The sequence below is a fragment of the Muscardinus avellanarius genome, assembly GCF_963383645.1.
Source record: "Muscardinus avellanarius genome assembly, chromosome: 2".
NCBI lineage: Eukaryota > Metazoa > Chordata > Mammalia > Rodentia > Gliridae > Muscardinus > Muscardinus avellanarius.
In genome coordinates, this window is record NC_137787.1 from 74,672,854 (window position 1) to 74,693,968 (window position 21,115).

Here is a 21,115-nt window from a genome sequence, read left to right on the forward strand (position 1 = left end):
TCAATCTATTGTGGCATGCCATTTTGGCTGAAGTATATAAAAACTTTCTGGTCTCACATAGCTGGAAAAGAGCAATATCTACTAGGCTTTGTAGATAACTGTCCTTATTCTTCTTTAATATTTTGATACTTGTTGTGTTTTTAATGCCCAAACTCAAGTATCAGTTTTTTAAAGGTTACTTGTAATGTGATGTTTCAGTCGGCTTTTTTTATTGCCATGACCAAAATACCTGACAAGAACAACTCAGATGAGAAAAGGTTTATTTGGCTCATGGTTAGTTTCACAGGTTCGGTCCATGGTTGGCCAGCTCCAAGGCAAAAACATTATGGTGGGAGGTTATGATGGAGGAAAGAGGCTCTGAGCAACCAGAGGCAGAGAGAGAGGAAGGGATGAGGGGTGGATATGCCCAAGGCTATGCCCCCAGTGATCTGCCTCCTCCAACCATACTCTGCCTGCCTATAGTTACCACCAAGCAAATCCACCCAGGCTATTAATTTATCAAGGGATTTATGCATTGATGAGGTTAGAGTTATGATTCAATGATTTCACTTCTGAACTATTTCTGCTTTACTAACACCTAAGTTTTTCTAGGGCACATTTCATAACCAGACCTTAACATACAGAATCTGAAATTAAAGCAACAAGCTGTGAAATGCATTGGTTACTCTTACATTTGGAATGGATCTTATATTCATGGGTGATTTTATAATACCATGCATTGGTCATTTAAAAATTGGTTTGTTGAGTTATGTAGATTGTCTAGGTGTTGACACATTTCATCACACAACATCAAGATTTGCATTCATTAATAGCATCTAGTTCGTGGGAAAATTTTTAGGTACTAGGATGCTGTCAAGCTCACAGTGGAAGATACAAGTTTGCCAAAACTCTACTTTTGACTTGAAAGCTCAAAGTGAATTATAGACAACTAATTCTGTCAATTGTTTTCTTTGATGTGCCAGGCTCACTTGGTTCATTCTTTAAAAAGTACTCGAAAATACTCAAGACTGCCAGGGCTCAAGCCTTTCAGTCTTTCATGGGAATAAAAATGATGTGTGGTGGAAACACTGGCTAGTTCAGCTGCCATTTGGTTGCCCTTCTGATTTTCCTTGACACAAGCATTGTTGCACTTGAAATAAAGCAGATGTTCATTGTGTAAACTATTCACTTCCTCACATGGAATATTAAAACTATTTATGCTCAAGGATGGGGGACAGTCAAAATATGGTGTGTATTAGGCTTCCCTGTCTTCTTCTGGTGAAGGCCACTGTTATATGAAAAACAGCTAAGCATGTCCTTGAGGTCTTAAGTAACTCTGTGCTCTGGCTAGTTGCCACTTTTGCTCTGATTCTGTAGATAAACTGGACTGAGACAGTCCAGTGAGCAAGTGTGCAGACACACGGACATATAGATGCACAGATAGGCAAATGCACGGATAAGTGAATGTGCTGTGGGAAGTCCACATGGAGCTCCCATGTACCCAGCCGGCCGTCCTTGGGCACTGGAGGCCTAGGCCTTCTATTTTAGTCTGCTGTAGCTGAAATAAAGCCATGTCTCATCCCCTCTCAGCTCCCTGCTTCTTTTACAGATGGACCAAATCGAACCTGCAACTTCCCAGCCTCGGTCAGTTGTGCAACACCAAGAGATTAGAATTAATACAATTAATAATTTGTACCACATCATTGTAGTCATTCCTAAGAGAAAAGGGGCCTGTTTTAACATGTGTGGTGATGAAGGATGCAGCAATGACTAGTTCAATGTGGTGCCACCATCTCGATGTGTGCCAAGGCACTAACAATTTAGCTCATTTTTGCTTTTGCACCCTCAGTGCAAATATTTACAGCATAAAAACTTCAAATGACATCTTAGTGTTATCATAAAAATAGTTTTAACCTTATGGATTTCCTGAAAGGGTCTCAGTGCTGCCCAGGGGGCTTGGGAAACACACTGATCACAGCTGGCCTAGAAACAGCTCTCTCCAGTCTAACTGGGGAGTTCTCGCAGTCCTTTCAGCTCTCCCTATGCCCACACCTTTGTCCATGAAGAAAGGCATTGGTCTGTTCCCCATGATTTGATGGTGGCATTAGGCATCTGTCTCCTGAAGATATTTATGTGTAGTGTCATGGTGCAGACTCTACTACCCTTTGGCTGCTATGGTGGTGTGGGGACACTGGAAGGTAGTCATCAGGAAGCAACCTCTTCAGTTCTCAGATTCCTAGCTTTGTATATGAGAGGGTTGTTTTTCATCAGTTTCAGGACTTGGTGGGCATGATATCCTCACTCAGGCAGTCATCAAAATTCAAATATTGAACCCAAATCTGCTTTGTATTATACTCATACATTGGCATAATCCCATCCTTTGGATTTGCAAAGACTTAATTATAATCCCTTTTTAAAAACAATTTTCTTGACTTTTTGTAAACAGGCCATCAAAAACCTCCATATAACTTCTATTTAAACACACACACACACACACACACACACACACACACACACACACAATATGAGAATGAGACAGCTGTAGGTTAAAGTTTTTGCTATTATTTATTACAGTACAATCTTGAGCAAGTCACTTAGTCACCTCATTCCTTTGGTTTCAGGTTCACCATCCACAAAATGGGAATAATTTTTCTTTGGTGTGTGTGTGTGTGTGTGTGTGTGTGTGTGTGTGTGTGTGTGTTACTGGAGACAGAGCTCAGGTACATTCTATCTCTAAGCTATACTCCCAGCTTCATAAAGTGCTTTGGGGATCAAGAACTTAATGAAATAATGTTTTAAGGAATTGAATTCAGTATTGGGTACATTGTAGACATATAAAAATGTATTTATTTTAGTTTTTAGAAAATGTCATAATTACAATTTTTCCTAAAATACCAATGTGCCTTAAAATAAAATGACAATGAGGTGTTATATTTAGTGGCAAAGCCATCATGATATCAATAATCTTATTAAGAGTAATTGCTGTATTTTCACCTTGGTTCTTCCAGATCTGAAAGTTTGATCCTAAGGTTTACAAGTTATAGCCACAGCACAGTGAATTGTCATGAAACCTATCGCAATAGCTGCCATTTTGAAGCTCTTTTGCTTTCATTTGGGTGAGAGGATAAGGAGTTCTTGAAATGAATTTTCAGGCATCTGAGATGAAAAACTTTGTAACTACTCATGTGCTCTAATTCTCTAGAGCAAAGTACTTTATAAGCAAAGGTAGGATGAATTCATCATATTTCTCACAGGGACTTGAAGTTGAGGAGAAAATACAGGGATAACAAAATCCCTTATTTTATCACAAAAAAGAAGAAAATCAATGTAATGGCTTTCTATTTTTCCAAGAAGCAATGAAATGGTGGCATGAAAGCTAGGATTATAGGAGTGTAGAAAGATGATCTAATTACTAAGATCTCATAAACTTAAAGTTCATAAAGCCAAAGTTGACAGATGTGGAAATGTACAACTGAAGAATGCCATGGAGTCTTTGAAGAAGAAAAGATCACAAATCTCTGCAGGGGCATTCTACCCTGTAACAGAGTGATGACTGGGGAAGGCCTCATATAGCTTTATGAATTCCAAGACACCTCATTTATCTGGAATTATGTTTCCCAGGAAGAAGCTATTTCTCATAAAAATTCAGATAATTAAATTATACCCCTCCTGAAACTAAGACTATTTTCTTGTTTTAAAATAGGGGTTTATGACCCAGAACATATGAATCTGTTACAGGAGTTTCTGAACTGCCTGAAATTATGTGAGACTTTGTAGAGACCCACAGGCATTCTTTTTATAATGGGAGATTTTTCAGTTTTTATAACTTTTTCAAAGTAGATCTCGATCAAAAAACACTAAGGGCTACTACCAGAGCAATTGTTGAGGTATTTCTGTTTTCAAATTGATCATTAATGTCCCTCTTTTATTTGCTACTAATTGGGAAACTGACTCATCTAAGGTATTTTCCCCCCTACTAATTTAGCCTACATTTGTATTTGGAGTTCTCATATTTTGCTCCCGTGAGCATGTGCTTGCATGTGTGCGTACATGCGTGCATGCGTGCGTGCGTGCGTGTGTGTGTGTTCTGTCTTTTCCTTCACTGATGGAGCTTCTTACTGCCTTCTGTAAATTAGCTGGAAATTTTTTGATAATACAGCCTTTTAGAATACTAGTAAGTAACTTTTCTCAAGAGTCCTTCCTATGAATATGATGTGCAGGTGTTGGGGAACACACTACGGAGCATCTCTTAGGGAAAATTAGGGGTCAGCTTTGTTTTCTTTTTTTTTTTTTTTTTTCCACTGGTGGCTTTCATTCATGACAAGCTGGGCAGCAATATGATTCCCTTGAAAGATAAATGTATTATTGACACAATGTAGGAATTCACTAGGATGAAAATTCTATTTTATGTTGTTAGGCTTTGTATTAGTTAACTTTTGACACAATTATGCTACATAACAAACCACCCCATAACTAAGCCACGTGCAACAGTAAACATTTATTTCTTTTTGTCCATGGCTCATTGGAGCTTTGCTAATCTAAGTGTGTTTAGTTGGGCGTGACTCAAAACTGTAAATTGGATCCAGGGCTGCCTTAACTTGTCTTCTTGGACCAGCAACAATTTGAGGCAAAGAGAGGGGTTAGGAGGTCTGAGCAGACACATGATGTCTTTAAAGGCCTAGGCTGGGAACAGCCATATTGTTACTTCTCCCCATACTCCATTGGCCATAGCAAACTACATGGTCAAGCTCAACAGAAGAGAAAGGAAGTATTTTCCTCCCAGGGAAAGCATGTGAATATTTGCTAAACAATTACCAAATAAATCACAAGCTCCTGCTTCTTATTAGTGAATTCAGTTTTTCTTTTCTTGTTTCTTTTTGGTACTGGGGATTGAACCCAGTGGCATTGTACCTCTGGGTTACACTCCCAACCCTTTTTATTTTATTTTATTTATTTTGAAACAGGGTCTTGCTAAATTGTTGAGGCTGGCCTTAAATCGAAGCTCCTCCTGTCTCAGCCTCCCAAGTAGCTGCACCACCATGCCTGATTTTTTTTTCAAAAGGAAAAGAAGCTACAGATTACCTTGCTAAGATTTTTAAAAGGCAGATTATGCATTCTAAGATCTCAAAATTTCCAGCTGTAGAAACTCTTGATTGTTATTCATCCTAAGATAAGTAATGTGCCAAAACACCAAACAAAATAAAGGCCCAAACAACATAAAACTGGTACCCTTGCCTAGTGTGGTGGTGCATGCCTGGCATCCCAGCATGTGTATTAGCAACTATAGATACAATAATGCTGCATAACAAACCACTCCATAACTAAGTGGCATGCAACAGTAAACGTCTCTTCTCTTTGTCTAATGGTCACTGGAGCTTTGTTAATCTAAGTGTGTCTATAAGGTGTGACTCAAAACTGTGAATTAAGCTGGGCATGGTGGCGCATACTTGTAACCTCAGTACTTGGGAGGCTGAGACAGGAGAATCACAGGTTCGAGGCCAGCCTCAGCTATTTAGTGAGGCCCTCTGCAACTTAGTGAGACCCTGTTTCAAAATAAAGAAAAAAAAAAATAAGGCTAGGGGTGTAGCTCAGAGGTAGAATACCCCTAGATTCAAAACCCAGTACCGCAACAACAACAACAACAACAACAACACACTGTGGATTAGATACAGGACTGCCTTAACTTGTCTTCCTGGACCAGTTACTATTTGAGATGGGACGCTTGGGAAGTTGAGGCAGGAGGATCACAGATTCAAGACCAGCCTCAGCAACTAAGTGAGACTCAGCAACTTAAGGAGGCCCTGCTTCAAAACAGAAAATATAAAAAAGGGGGGTTGGGGGGTATAGCTTAAAGGTAAAATGCCTGTGCATTCAATTCCTAGTAACGACCCTTCCCCAGGAAACAGACAAATAAAACAAGTCACCCATTTTAACTAAAGAAAAAAAAAAAAGAGCAATATTTCCTTGGCCATGAATATCAATCCCAGTTCTGCATCCCAGTTTGTGGATACTGTCATTTGAGTGGCTTTCGTGAGCTCGTGGGTACAGCAGCCCCACAAGGGGCAGTTTGTTTGTTGTCTGTGATGATACCATCTGCTCTGAGCAGTGTCTGTCTGAAGTCTGAGGTTCCCTTCCTTTCCTGTTATGACAATGTGTCTACGGAAGTAGAGAAATTTCATTTCATAACTTATTCCTGCCTGGGAAGAAGGGCTCCACGTGGGGGAGGGGTGTCCCTGGAGGAAAAAACATCGACAGTTCTCACTTCCTTGGGGAGAACCCTGATTCACTCTTCCCAGGTCAGTGAGAGCCATTTTTCTTAATTTAGAACATTTGAGCAGATTTAGGGGAAAGATTTTGACCTTAATATATACTTCTTGGCTTTTTAATCTTTCTGGACATAATCTCTCTTAAAAGAACAACACAGCCTTGGTCTCTAAGAATTAATGGACAACAAGCCAAGGGCCAGATATGAAGCGATCTTGACAGGAAAGAGCATGGGACTGGGCCTTACCTGGTTGAGCTTTGCATTCTGAAGGGGAATAATGAATTGTGGGTCCTTGGGAAAGGAATCCAACTGCTCAGAGTCAAATCTCATGATCTCTAACACAAGTATACTAATTCCTAACTCAATGTTCTGAGTTTTACTTAAAATAGCTCTTAGCTCCTTCCAAACTAGAAGACATTCATTAGTGTACATGGGGAGGAAAACCCAAGAGGACTTTGCTGTTACAGAGCTTAAAATCCATGAATGAACCATCACAATTAAGTGAAGAGCACCCCTTGATTCGAATCTTAGACAGAATCTGTACAAAATGAAATAGCAGAAAAGCAAAGAGGAATGAGATTCCAAGCACTCAGATGTTACAGGGATTGCTCACAGTCATTAAGTTTTGAAAAGATTAATTCAGACAACGTCCCCTATATTCCACTGCTGTTGCATGAATGGGAGGGGTGTGAGATGGGGAAATAAAATAACAAAGATGGACAATTTTCCCTCTGTTTTCAAGTTCTAAATATTAAATTTTAATGTTTAACTCTGTTGTAAAAGCTATTCCATCTCTGTGCAGCAATGTAGAAATAATATGTGAGCAAAGCACTAACTCTATTAGTAACATTCAACATAAGTCTTATATAAAATGGATAATTCTACAATAATAGTAGTAATGACTATTTTAAAAGAATCCCACGTAAGGAGCTATGCAAAATGCTTCATACAAATTATAGATATGCATAAAGACAGACATTCAACTTTGTAGAAGTCAGGCATGGTGGCACATGTCAGTAATCCCAGTACTTTGTAGGCTGAGACAGGAGGATAGCATTTTTGAGGACAGCCTAAGCTGCATAGTGAGGTTCTCAGAAACTTAGCGAAACCCTGTTTCAAAACAAAAGATAACAACAACAACAACAACAACAACAACAACAACAACAACAACATATATATATATATATATATATATATATATATATATATATATGGGCTTAGGGTACAACTCAATGAGACATGGTTTCAAAATAAAGAATAAAAAATTGGGCAGGGGGTGCAGCTGGGAGGTAGAATGCCCCTAAGTTTCATCCCCAGACCTGCTGAAGAAGAAGAAGAAGAAGAAGAAGAAGAAGAAGAAGAAGACGACGACGACGACGGCTTAGGGTATATCTTGGAGGTAGAATGCCCCTGAGTTCAATCCCTAGTACAACAAAAACAAAAACAGGACAATAACAACATTAAAAACTTCTACCGAAAAAAGAGGCATTGAACACTACATTTAGGAGACTGAAAGGGAAAAATCATGTTGTGCAGTTATTCCAGATAGAAAACCTGCAACAAACAAACAAACCACCAAATGCAGGATGTGGAAATGGAAAGACACTTGCAGCTCACTAGAGAAGGACACTGATCACCTGTATCTTTCATTTAGTTCTGTTAAGCTATTTTTATTGGCTAAGGAAAGAATGTAGTTCGTATGATATTTCTAACACAGAAAAACCTTGAATTATCAAGGAAAACTTGATGAAACACTGACACGCATAGAAAATAAGCCAAGGATCAAATTACACTGTGCTTTCATGTCCTCTGCAACCGAAGGACATTTCTTTGTATCAAGAAACCTCTGCAATGTTTGTCAGTGAATTCGAAGATTGGCTGTGTGGCTGAAGATCGTCACTAGGGGGCAGCCTATCACCGAAATGTGAGCTGCTAACTTTCTGCATCATCTGATTTCAATAAGAAATCGGGCCCAGGGAGTCACACGTTCTCGGCACAGCTTCTAAAGGAAAATTGATGCATCTATAAAATGTCGAATCAGCACTGTCACTCAGCGGTGAGCAGAGGAAGGAAGAAGTCTCGCATAACATTAAAAGCCCAGCATAAATCGATGGCTGCGCCTACAGACGCTGGGTGCTCAGAACACAAAATCCCTGATATGTGTGTGCTGAGCAGGGGAACATGGCTATTGTCAGGTTTTTAAAAGAGAGATTCATAGTTTAGCTTTTTTTATGCGCGCGCGCGCGCGCGCACACACACACACACACACACACTGAATTGAAAGCCACCGTGCAAGTAAATATTTTACGACTGGGAAGGAATTGAAAGGAGTAGAGACTGATTAATTCCTCCAGCTCTCCAACCCCAGGTTTTAGCTGAGCAGAATGCTGTGATCAGCCAGTGCCTCCACTGCTTGGTGACTTTTATTTGACCCTATCTATCTGTCTATTGTTTTTCCCTTTTGTCACTTTTTCTCTTGCATTTTATATTCCTCAAGTGATCTCACCTAACAAAATCAACAGCCTAGCCGGAGAAGAGTCACGACTGTGTTTTTTTAACCGGGCTATGAATGGTCTCAGAACATTACACAGAGGCAATATTTGAAATGTGATCCTGCCCAGTTCTTCTGCAAGCTAGCAGAGCTGTCGGGTCCTATTGTCAGTGATCATAAAGGGCAGCCCAGGGCTCAGGCATTCCTGAGTGACTGAAGCAACTTTGTGTGGTCTGGGAACCGAGGCAGAACTAAGGGTGGCCTGGCACACCCAAGACCACATGCAACACAAGTGGCCATGGGCATGCACAGGGAAACTTGGGAGCCATGCCTAGAAGCCTGGGATGCAAATAGAGCTTTAAAATGAAGAAAGGAAATCTCTGAGATTAGGGAGGAGACATCCATAGAAATAGCCCAGAGAATCAATAGATAATCAGTAGAGTGGAAGCTAGAACTTGCAACAGTATAAAACATTGTCTGGATTTGAATCCTAGCTTTGCCTCCTAGTAGCTGAATGAGTGGGGAAGTTCCTTAACTTTTCTGTGCCTTCGATTCCTCTTCAATAAAAAATAAGTGTTTCGAACAGTGTCTGCCTCATAATGAGTTCAGTGAAGGTTAGCTACTGCTGTTATTATTTGCAATGCGGAGATGAGAGAAAGGGACTTCGTGAAAAGTTTCTTTCCCTGTCTGTAATGGGAGCATTTCAATGAGCTATTGTAAATGAAATGCTTAGAATGGCACTTGATGAATAGTAGGTGCTCAATAAATATTAACCATTAAAAGTGCTTGTAGAAACCTGAGTGGAGAGAATGATACTTTCCATCTTAACAGGCTAAAAAGCATTGTTTTAAGGTATGAATATGTGTTCAATGTGTCAATCACCCAGTGTGCTTGACAAAGGCAATTCTTTTCATTACTTTGCTTGACAATTTCATTGCTTACATAACTTAGTATCGATGTATGCATTGACTCCAGCAAGAAGCCCCATATAAGCAGTTAGCACATGGTTTACCTAATATCAGTCCCATAAAACAATGGATCAACTACTCTATTTCCTAGAGTCTCTGATAACCAGAAGATATTTAGAGGGTCTTAGCTCCAAAAGAGCATGTCCCTGTGAGCCCTTTGCACATACATTCTAGAGCCTGTAAGCAGGCCAGCAAGCCCATCGAGGGATTCTGCAGAAATCCACATGCCCCTTAGCCAAGAATTCCCGCAATATAGAGAACACAATTTGAATGGTTAATTCTTTTTTGTTTATTGATACTGGGGATTGAACTCAGAGGCATTCTACCTTTGAGCTATACCCCAATATGTTTTTATTCTGAAACAGGGTCTCCCTAAGTTACTGTGTATGGCTGGCTTTGGGTCTGTGATCCTCCTGTCTCAGTCTTTCAAAGTTCTGGAATTACAGGGGTAAGCCACCAGCTAGGCTGAAGGGTTAGTTCCTAATACAGATTTTGTTGTCAAGAACAGGGTTAAGGGGATGCTCTCCAAGTCTGCACAGGCTCTCAACCAAAGGTTTTTAAATTGTTGTTGGTGGGAACATAATAATCTGGAACCCATTAAAATTAAGATTTTTAGGCTATTTCACCACTGAGAGGTGGGACCTTCAGGACGCTCTTCCCTCATGGATGGGTTAATGTTAGTATTGTGAGCATGTGCTTGTTTTAAGAGCAAATTTGGCCTCTCTTTCTCTCCATCACCTTCTCTCGCCCTTCCACCTTCCACCACAGGCTGACACAGCAGCAATGCCCTTTCTGGAGGCCAGCACTCCATGTTGGACTTCTCAGACCCCAGATCTCGGACAAGAGAAATTACCTTCTTTCCATCTTTTTTAATTAGAAAGTGGATCTTTCTAATTCACTCCATGGACTCACAAGTCGATCTCCTCTGGAAACACACTCACAGATACATCCAGAAGTAATGTTTTCCTGGTATTCCTTAATCCTGTCAAGTTGACTCCTGAAATTAATCATCACAGTGGGTCCTGGGGTGGGTAGTTGATTTTGATGCAGGATGCACCTAAAACATACTTTCAAAATTATTCCCTTAGCTTTGGAAGATCTTGAACCAGGTTCTAAATAGACTGTGTTCTGAGTAAAGTAGAATTATTTCTAAGTGGGGGGGGGGGGAGAGACCATCTTAAAGCTCAGTATACCATTTGTCTCAATTAGGCATTCCAGAAAGTATAAAGAAGAGTAAAACCACAGCTCTCTGAAAAGACTGGTGTGAAGACTGGGGTACAGTTTCACAGTGATGAGAGACACAGGTTACACTACCAAATGATTAGACAACAAGAGGCATTTTGATCTCAATCCCACTCTTAGAACTAATGTGGTCCAATGGAGTGAGCATGCACTATGTTATTTTGTGCTTGGGGGCATATAGTTATTTCTTTCTGCAGCCCATATCACTTAATTATGATTTCTTTCTTAGCTGCATGACAAATTTGAGGCCAAGAATCATATTTAGTCATTTCTATCTATTTATCCACTCAAATACCTGGTCTAGGTAGATATTATTTCATTGATTCAATAACTACATAGTTAACTTATAGGATAGTTGAAAGGCAATACTAGGACTCGAGTGGACTTCATGATAGTAAACAAATACAGTTCTAGCCATGGTAATGCAGAAGGGCTTCATGGTAAAGTGAACTCAAATATATTTTGATAATATCCCTTATTAAAGGTCCATCATCATGGACACACTATATTTATACTGCATTCTTGTTTGGCAGCTCTGAGTGATTTGGGAAAAATATTCTTTTTGTATGGATCCTGCTTTCAAGGGCTCACTTTGGAAGGCTTCTGGCTCCTCAGAGGCTCCCAAGGCAGGGGGTTGTTACCTCTTCTTTCTCTCTTGCTGTTGGAATGGTTCACTCCAATGATGAACCCCAGATAGATTGAGGGCTAAGTAAATATCGTCATCTGATCCTCTGAGGCAGGCAGGGATAGCAGCCTTCAAGGTCACCACAGACATGCGAGAGTACCTCCTGACCTGAAGCCACAGCCTTCAGAAAAGTTAGGTTTTCAGAGGTCTAGAGCTGATAACAGCTATTTACCTGCATAATACCAGAGTTTATGGCTCTGAAAACAACTGGCATTATAGCTATCACTTTTATCTCAAAATGTTATTTTAATATAACCAGAAAACCACTGGTGTAAAAGAATTCCCAAGCATAGAGTACTGGGCCATGTTTGGATTCCCATAAGCCTCATTACATTTGAGCCTCAAATTAAATTCTTTATTCCTACCTGAATGTAAATGCCTGAGGGCTTTTTTTGTTTTTACCCCCAATATTTATTTTGTTAGTGGCTGTCATTTTTTTAAATGGCCTCTGAAAAGTCTGCAGTCTTAGGAACGTTGCACAGTAATGTAGGCAAACAGAAAGGCAAAGTAACAGAAGGTAGTGTTTTGGGCAAATATATGGAAACATAAGGAAAGCTTAAAAATGAACATTGGTGCTACCTGGCAGTGCACATCCTGTGTTTCATTAAATCCCAAACATCTGAAAAACATTTTCTGGAATTCATTGCCTTTAACTCCCAGAAGAATCTGTCTTTCTCGAAGTGACAGACAACATTCTCCCTAGGCCTGCAGAATCTGCTATGAGCATCCAGCAACCAAAAAGGGAGGGATGAGACAGTGCCAGTAAGGAGGAAACTCAAGCTATTTTGAAAAATGAACAGAGGTCAGGTAAGCTACTTTTACTGGCAAGAATAAAAGAATCTTTTAAAAAATATGGTGCTGCAGCATAATAATCTTTAGGGAATCCTGAAGGCTTTTAAACAAAAGAGCACAAATAAAAACTGACACAGATAACCCACGGCTATACAAGTCTTCCGAGGTATTCTCTCACTCCTCTCTTTTACACTAATGAAGTATTGAGATGTTTAAAGTGGATGTATTGTATTGAAACTAAAGGGAACGGCGGCTGCCTACCCCTTTTCTGAGGAGGTTGGTTGCAGGAATCAGGAGAGGTGAATTTCAGACATGTGCTCCTGGTGAAGTGTAATCATCAGTGTTCAGAACAGTCACCAAGAGGAATTGTTCATTGTTCGACCAAAGCTTGTGATGCTTCTGAGATGGCAAAAACAATGGGTTTCTAACTGAAATTTCTAGATATTGACTGCCTTTCTCAACCCTTGGAGTTTTTCCTAATATCATGGGAAATGGTACTGGAACAAGATGGAGATGGGAGATGGTACTGGAACAAGAAGTGGAAGTGAGTGGGCAGCACTTCTTTTATTAAGGTGCTTTTCAGTTGTGAATAGATGACCGTAATATCAGTCAATCTCTATCCAAGACACAGAAGGTGAGGTTGGCTGGGAACAGGATTCCTAGCCTAGGGAGAGTGGGAGCCACGGAAGAGGGGCTGCCATGGCATACAGTGACTGCCAGAACCCTGTGTGGGGAGGGCGCTAGGGAAATAGACACCGGCTTCTCTCCTTGCCCTCTGATCTTAGATGGCGACTCCTTTGGGTCAGACCCACCTGGAAGCCAGAATACCAGGGAGCCTGGAGATGCAGTTAATTCAAACCTGCCTCCTGGGGCAGACAATGAGGTAGAAAATGGATGACTGGTGGCAAGCAAAAACTTACCAATGCAACCATGCTTCAGAAATGACAGAACGGCTGGAGCAGCCGGAGCGGAGCGGCCAGAACAGCCGGAGCAGCCAGAGCCGCGTCGCAGAACGGCCGGAGCGGCCGGAGTAGCCAGACCCGCAGTGCAGAGCAGCCAGAGCCGCGGCACAGAGGGGCCGGAGCGGCGCGGCCTACATCTCCCCTAGCAGCACCAGGCTCCAGAGAGGAGGGAGACTCAAAACAGAGCTCAAATCCAGAGAGGAGGTACTCTGGCCTCGCGGCCTAGGATGCAGAAGCAGCGTCTTACTGCTGGCGGCAGCGGCGAGTTCACCGGACGGCCCTAGACCAACCCACTCAACCAGCCACCAGGCGCCTGAGAGGAGGGGTGGACAGTGAGCCGAGGTGAGCAGGTGCTGAACAGCCGGGTGGCAGTCAGCAGTTTTGTTGGTGCAGGGAACATCTAAAGCTCCCAAGGGCCGGGCACAGCACAACTGGCAAGGACTCAGAGTGGAGTTCAAAACCAGAGAAGAAATACACCGCATCACGGCCGAGGGCGTGGCAGTGGTGCCATGTTGCCAGTGGCGGCAGCAGTGAATCCACCGAGTTCACTACAGCTCCATCAGCGCACTCAACAACCGTGAGTCAAATTGCGGCCCCTAGGGGAGAAATCCCAGTACTGCACTCCCAGGGACTTGCGCAGATAGTCTCCCTGGGTTGGAGATTTTAGCAGTGCAGCCCAGTGGGGGAGTGGCAGTGGCAGAGATATCATACCATAGTCACAACTCCCCGCTGGAGAACGCCCAACTTGGCACCCCCCACGGTCTAAGCAGCCTTGATTGACTCACTGGGTCTGAGACTTTGTGATACAACCCAGTAAAGGAGTAGTGGTGACTGAGATACCACAGACTTGAGATCCAGAGCATCTTAAGTGAACTCGTAGTGACTCAGGGAAGAACCCAGAGAAGGCGCAAACTTCCAAAATCATGGGAAAGAGAAATAACAATGGAGCAGTGAATGCCAACAACCCCACAACATCAGAAACTGATAACACAGAAATCCAAAGATCTCTAGAAGATCAAATTAGGAAAATAACTTTAGAAATAATAGAGGACTTTCGAAAAGAATTTAGAGAGTCAAAAAGAGATAAAGGATGCAATTAATGAAGTAAAGGCCTCAATTCAAAGTATAAACAACAGATTAGACCACATGGAGAATAGAATCTCGCTTCTTGAAGATGATCATTCTAAAAATGAACGCATAGTTTCTAATTTAGAAAAAAAAAAAAACCCGACAGCAGGAATCTGACATTGAAGAAATATGGGCCCATTTCAAGAGAGCTAACCTAAGAATAATTGGAATAGAGGAGGGAAAAGAAGGTGAAACCAAAGGGATCAACAATCTCTTCAAGGAAGTAATAGCAGAAAATTTTCCAAACATAGAGCAAGAGGTCGATACACAGGTCCAGGAAACTTATAGAACTCCCTTTAGACAGGATCAGAGAAGAGGTTCCCCACGCCACATAATTGTCAAAATGACTAATGTGGAAGCCAAGGAGAGAATCTTAAAGGCAACAAAAACAAAAGGCCACGTGACATACAGAGGCAAACCAATTAGAATCACTCCAGACTTCCCAAACCAAGTTATGAAAGCCAGAGGGCTTGCATATTCCAAACTCTGAAAGAAAACAACTTCCAAACTCTGAAAGAAAACTCTGAAAGAAAACAACTTCCAGCCAAAAATTTCCTACTCAACAAAACTATCCATCAAATTAGATGGGGAAATAAGCAGCTTTCATGACAAACAGCAACTGAAGGAATTTATGTCTTCAAAACCAGCGCTAGAGAAAATACTCAAGGAGATTAACTGCAAAGAGGAAATGGGTAATACACGCCAGAACCAAAGAAACAAGAATTCCCATCCAGCAGACAACTAAGCAAAGAAGAATAAACAGTATCTCAAACAGAAATAAGATCTTAACATGTTGGGAATTAAAAATTATCTCTCTATAATCACACTGAATGTAAACGGCCTCAACTCCCCAATAAAAAGACATAAAGTGGCAAAATGGATTAAAAGCCAGAATCCATCCATCTGCTGCTTACAAGAAACACACCTTACAAGTAAAGATAGGAACAAACTCAAGGGCTGGAGCAAGGTAATCCATGCTAATGGTACTCGAAGACAAGCAGGAGTAGCAACTATGATATCAGACAAGTTAGACTTCAAACCCAAACTTATTAGAAGAGACAAAGAAGGTCACATTTTACTGGTAAAAGGAATAGTCCAGCAAGAGGAAATAACAATAATCAACATCTATGCCCCAAACATAGGGGCAGCTACTTTCATAAATCAAACTCTTTGTGACATGAAGTCACACACAAATCCCAACACAATAATACTGGAAGACTTCAACACACCTCTCACAATACTAGACCGATCTTCCAGACAAAGGGTCAGTAAAGATGTCTCAGAACTAAAGAACACCATTAACCAAATGGACCTTTTGGACACATATAGAATATTTCACCCAACTACAGCAGAGTTTACATTTTTCTCAGCTGCTCATGGAACCTTCTCCAAAATAGATCACATCCTGGGACACAAAATGAGCACTAGCAAATTAAAAAATGTTACATACTTCCCTGTGTCATTTCAGACCATGATGGAATGAAACTAGAAATCAACTATAAGAAGACCCAGAGAAACAACATAAACATGTGGAGACTGAACACCACACTTCTGAATGAAGAATGGGTCATAGAAGATGTAAGAGGTGAAATCAAGAAATTTCTAGAAACAAATGAAAATAAAGAAACAACATATCAAAACCTCTGGGACACTTTGAAGGCAGTATTAAGAGGAAAATTTATAGCACTGAGTGCTCACATAAGAAAAACAGAAAATCTTCAAATAAATAGCCTTATGACACACCTCAAAGCCCTTGAAAAGCAAGAATAATTGAACCCCAAAGCCAGCAGAAGACGGGAAATTATTAAAATTAGAGCAGAAATTAACGAAATAGAAAATAAAAAAACAATACAGAAAATCAACAAAACCAAAAGCTGGTTTCTTGAAAAAATTAACAAGATTGATAAACCACTAGCCAACCTAACTAAAAAAAAGAGAGAATCAACCCAAATTATGAAGATAAGGGATGAAAAAGGAGACATTACTACTGACAGTGTAGAAATCCAGAGGATTATCAGAAACTACTTTGAAAAACTATACTCCAACAAAATGGAAAATCTGGAGGAAATCGACAACTTCCTAGATAAATACAACCTTCCTAAACTGAGTCAAGAAGATATAGAACACTTAAACCAACCAATAACAATCAAAGAGATTGAAATAGCAATAAAGAGCTTACCATCAAAGAAAAGCCCAGGACCAGATGGTTTCCCAAGTGAATTCTATAAAACCTTTATAGGAGAACTAATCCTAATACTACTCAAACTATTTCGGGAAATAGAAAAAACCGGGACTCTCCCAAATACATTCTATGAAGCCAACATCACACTAATACCCAAACCGAATAAAGACAGCTCAAGGAAGGAAAACTACAGGCCTATATCTCTGATGAACTTGGATGCAAAACTATTAAACAAAATACTAGCAACACGCATTCAAAACCACATCAAGAAAATCATTCACCATGACCAGGTAGGGTTCATCCCAGGGATGCAAGGCTGGTTCAATATACGAAAATCAATCCATGTAATTCATCATATAAACAGAATCAAAGACAAAAACCACGTGATCATCTCAATAGATGCTGAAAAAGCATTTGATAAAATTCAACATCCATTTATGATAAAAACACTGCAGAGAATTGGAATAGAAGGAACATATCTCAACATTATTAAGGCAATCTACAATAAGCCCACTGCCAACATCATATTAAATGGGGAAAAACTTCAAGAATTCCCCCTAAAAACTGGAACGAGACAAGGATGTCCACTATCACCACTTCTCTTCAATATAGTACTAGAGACTCTAGCCAGAGCAATAAGGCAAGAAAAGGAAATCAAAGGAGTACAAATAGGAAAAGAAGAACTTAAGCTTTCACTATTTGCAGATGACATGATACTATATTTAGAAAACCCAACAAACTCAACCAAAAGGCTTATAGAACTGATCAACAAATTCAGCAAGGTATCTGGATACAAAATCAATCTTAAAAAATCAGAAGCTTTCCTGTACACCAACCATAAATCCACTGAAAAAGAAATTCAGAAAACACTTCCACTCAGGATCTCCCACAAAAAAATAAAATACCTAGGAATAAACTTGACCAAGGAGGTAAAAGATCTCTACAAAGAAAATTATAAAACACTGAAAAAAGAAATCGAAGAAGATCTTAGAAGATGGAAAGATCTTCCATGTTCATGGATTGGCAGAATAAATATCATTAAAATGGCCATCCTCCCAAAAGTGATCTACAGATTTAATGCAATGCCCATTAAACTACCAAGATCATTCCTCACAGACATAGAAAATTCGGTCCTTAAATTTATCTGGAATAACAAAAAGCCCAGAATAGCCAAGGTAGTTCTCAGCAACAAAAACCACGCAGGAGGAATCACAATACCTGACTTTAAACTATACTACAAAGCCATTGTAATAAAAACAGCATGGTACTGGCAAAAGAACAGATATATAGACCAATGGAGCAGAATAGAAGACCCAGAAACAAGTCCACACACTTTCAGCCAATTGATTTTTGACAAAGAGGCCAAAAACATACACTGGAAAAAAGATAGCCTCTTCAACAAATGGTGTTGGCAAAACTGGTTAACCATATGCAGAAAATTGGATGTTAATCCCACTTTTTCACCCTGTACAAAAGTCAACTCACGATGGATCAAAGACTTGGAAATTAAACCAGAGACTTTGAAGCTCCTTGAAGAGGGCATAGGTCCAACACTACAACACATAGGCACAGACAAACATTTCCTCAATAAGACCCCAAAGGCACAACAAATTAAAAGGAGAATCAATACATGGGATTGCATGAAACTGAAGAGCTTCTGTTCAGCAAAGGAAACTATCAAGAATCTCAAATCGAGAGCCAACAGAATGGGAGAAGATTTTTGCCACCTACACCACTGATAGAGGACTAATATCTAGAATATACAGAGAACTCAAGAAACTCAACACTAAAAAAACAAAGCATCCAATAACAAAATGGGCAAATGAACTAAATAGACACTTCACAAAAGAAGAAATTCAAATGGCCAATAAATGCATGAAAAAATCCTCAACATCACTGGCAATCAGAGAGATGCAAATCCCACCCCATTCCCTCCCCGTCCCTCCCTCCCTTGCTTGTCTTAGTGATTGACTTCGATATGTTTAAGTACATTGTGAGCTTTAGAGATTTTCCTCTTCCCCCCTCATTTCTCCTCCTTTAGGTTGTCTTGTTTGCTCCTCTTTTCTCCCTAACTCTCACATATTAGGGAAAGCATCTGCATAGACTGAGAAAGACTCAGAGAACCAGGCTTGCAGCAGGAAATGTGCCAGTGGCACTCAGTGTCATTCAGAGAGACTGCAGAGACCCAGTCTGCTGAATATTCATTAATTTGTAGAGTTACATTAATTTGTTGTTCAGGTTGTTTTGGTTTTTTATTCTTTTTTTTGTGTGTGTGTCAGTGTATGTCTGTTTTTTTACCCTCTTCCCAAATCCTCTCCCAAGTTTCTTCCCTTGTATATACCTACTCTTTTCTCTCTATCTCTTTTCTTTTTTTCCCCTTTCTTCTCTCTTCCTTGTCTTATATTAAATCCACTTCATATCACTATACCAGAAACTCTACATTGAATGGTTACTAGAATACTAATATATTTTCACTATCTCTAATCTCTAATATATACTACCTTACCAAACTTATGTTCTCATTCTATTCAATCCTATCTGAGGCTTTACCCTATTCTAGCATTTATGACTTCACTTCCTCCTCACTTAAGCTTCACTGCTGAATACAATACAACTTGTCCTTGAATATACCAGCTGACACCTAGAGACTTAGAGAAATCTATCAAAGGCAGCAGATACAAACTTTTGAAATCACGAGAAAGAGGACTAACAAGGAAGCAATGAGCTCCCACAACACCACAATAACATAACCCAACAACACAGAATTGCAGAGATCCCCAGAAGGTCAAATCAGGAATGTAGCTCTAGAAAAAAAAATACAGGACTTTTGAAAAGAATTTAGAGAGAGTCTGAAAGAAATAAAGGATACAATCATTGAAGTGAAGGCATCAATTCAAACTATAAACAATAGATTATACCACATGGAGAATAGAATATTGCTCCTAGAAGATGATCACTCCAAAAACAAATGCATAGTATATAACTTAGAAAAAACAATTCGATAGCATGAATTGAACATTGAAGAAATATGGGCCCATTTTAAAAGAGCTAACCTAAGAATAATTGGCATAGAAGAGGGAAAAGAAGGTGAAACCAATGGGATAAGCCATCTTTTCAAAGAAGTAATATCAGAAAATTTTCCAAGCATAGAGAAAGAGATCAATACACAGGTACACAATCTTATAGTATCCCCTTTAGAAAAGAGCAGAGAAAAGGTCCCCAGTCCACATAATAATCAAACTGACCAATATAGAAGCCAAGGAGAGGTTTTTTTTTTTTTTTTTTTTTTTTGTGGTACTGGGGATGGAATCCTTCTCCAGGCTACACTCCCAAACCTATTTTATATTTTTATTTCAAAACAGGGTCTCAAGCCAGTGAGGCTGGCTTCAAACCTACACAATCCTCCTGTCTCTGCCTCCCAAGTGCAGGGATTACAAGCATGCGCCACCACACCCGGCAAGGAGAGACTCTTAAAGGCAACAAAAACAAAAGACCAAGTGACATTCAGAGGCAAACCAATTAGAATCACTCCAAACTTACCAACCAAGTCATAAAAGCCAGAAGGGTCTGGAGTAGCATATTCCAAACTCTGAAAGAAAACAACATGCAGCCAAAAATTTCCTACCCAGCAAAACTATCTCTCAAATTAGATGAGAAAATAAAAATCTTCCGTGACAAACAGAAGCTGAAGGAATTTATGTCTTCCAAACCAGCACTACAGAAAATACTCAGAGATTAACTGCAAAGAAGAAATAAGTAATACACACCAGAACTAGAGAATCAAGATTTGTAATTATGCTTATCTATGTTCATAGCTGCACAATTCACCATTGACAAATTATGGAACCAGCCAAGATGTCTACCAACAGATGAATGGATTACAAATCTATGGGATATGTACACAATGGAATTTTACACAGCCATAAAGAAAAACACAATTACATCATTTATAGGGAAATGGATGGAACTGAAGGACATTATGCTAAGTGAAATTAGTCAGTCACAAAAAACAAAATTAGATGCTCTCCCTAATATGTGGAAGCCAGGGAGAAAATGGGTCATAGGAGGAACTCTAGATGAAGAAGGAGATTCTAGAGATGAGCAAACAAGGTGACCTAACTAAGGGGATGGGAGGAGGGAAGAGGGAAATTTCCTAATGCACATGATATACTTTAACAAACACATCAATGTCAATCACCATGCCAAACATGAGAAGGAGGAAGGGGGAGAGAATGGGGTAGGAATTAGGTAAGGGCGAATTAGGTGATGTGTGCATATATGTCTCTACCATCTTATATCCCATTAAAATGTATGACTACAATGTACCAATAAATTTTTTTTTAATTAGATGGCTAATGACTAAAATTTTATTGATAGTTTAAAAGTCTTTGTTAAGCCCAGTGTGGTGGCCCATGCTTGTA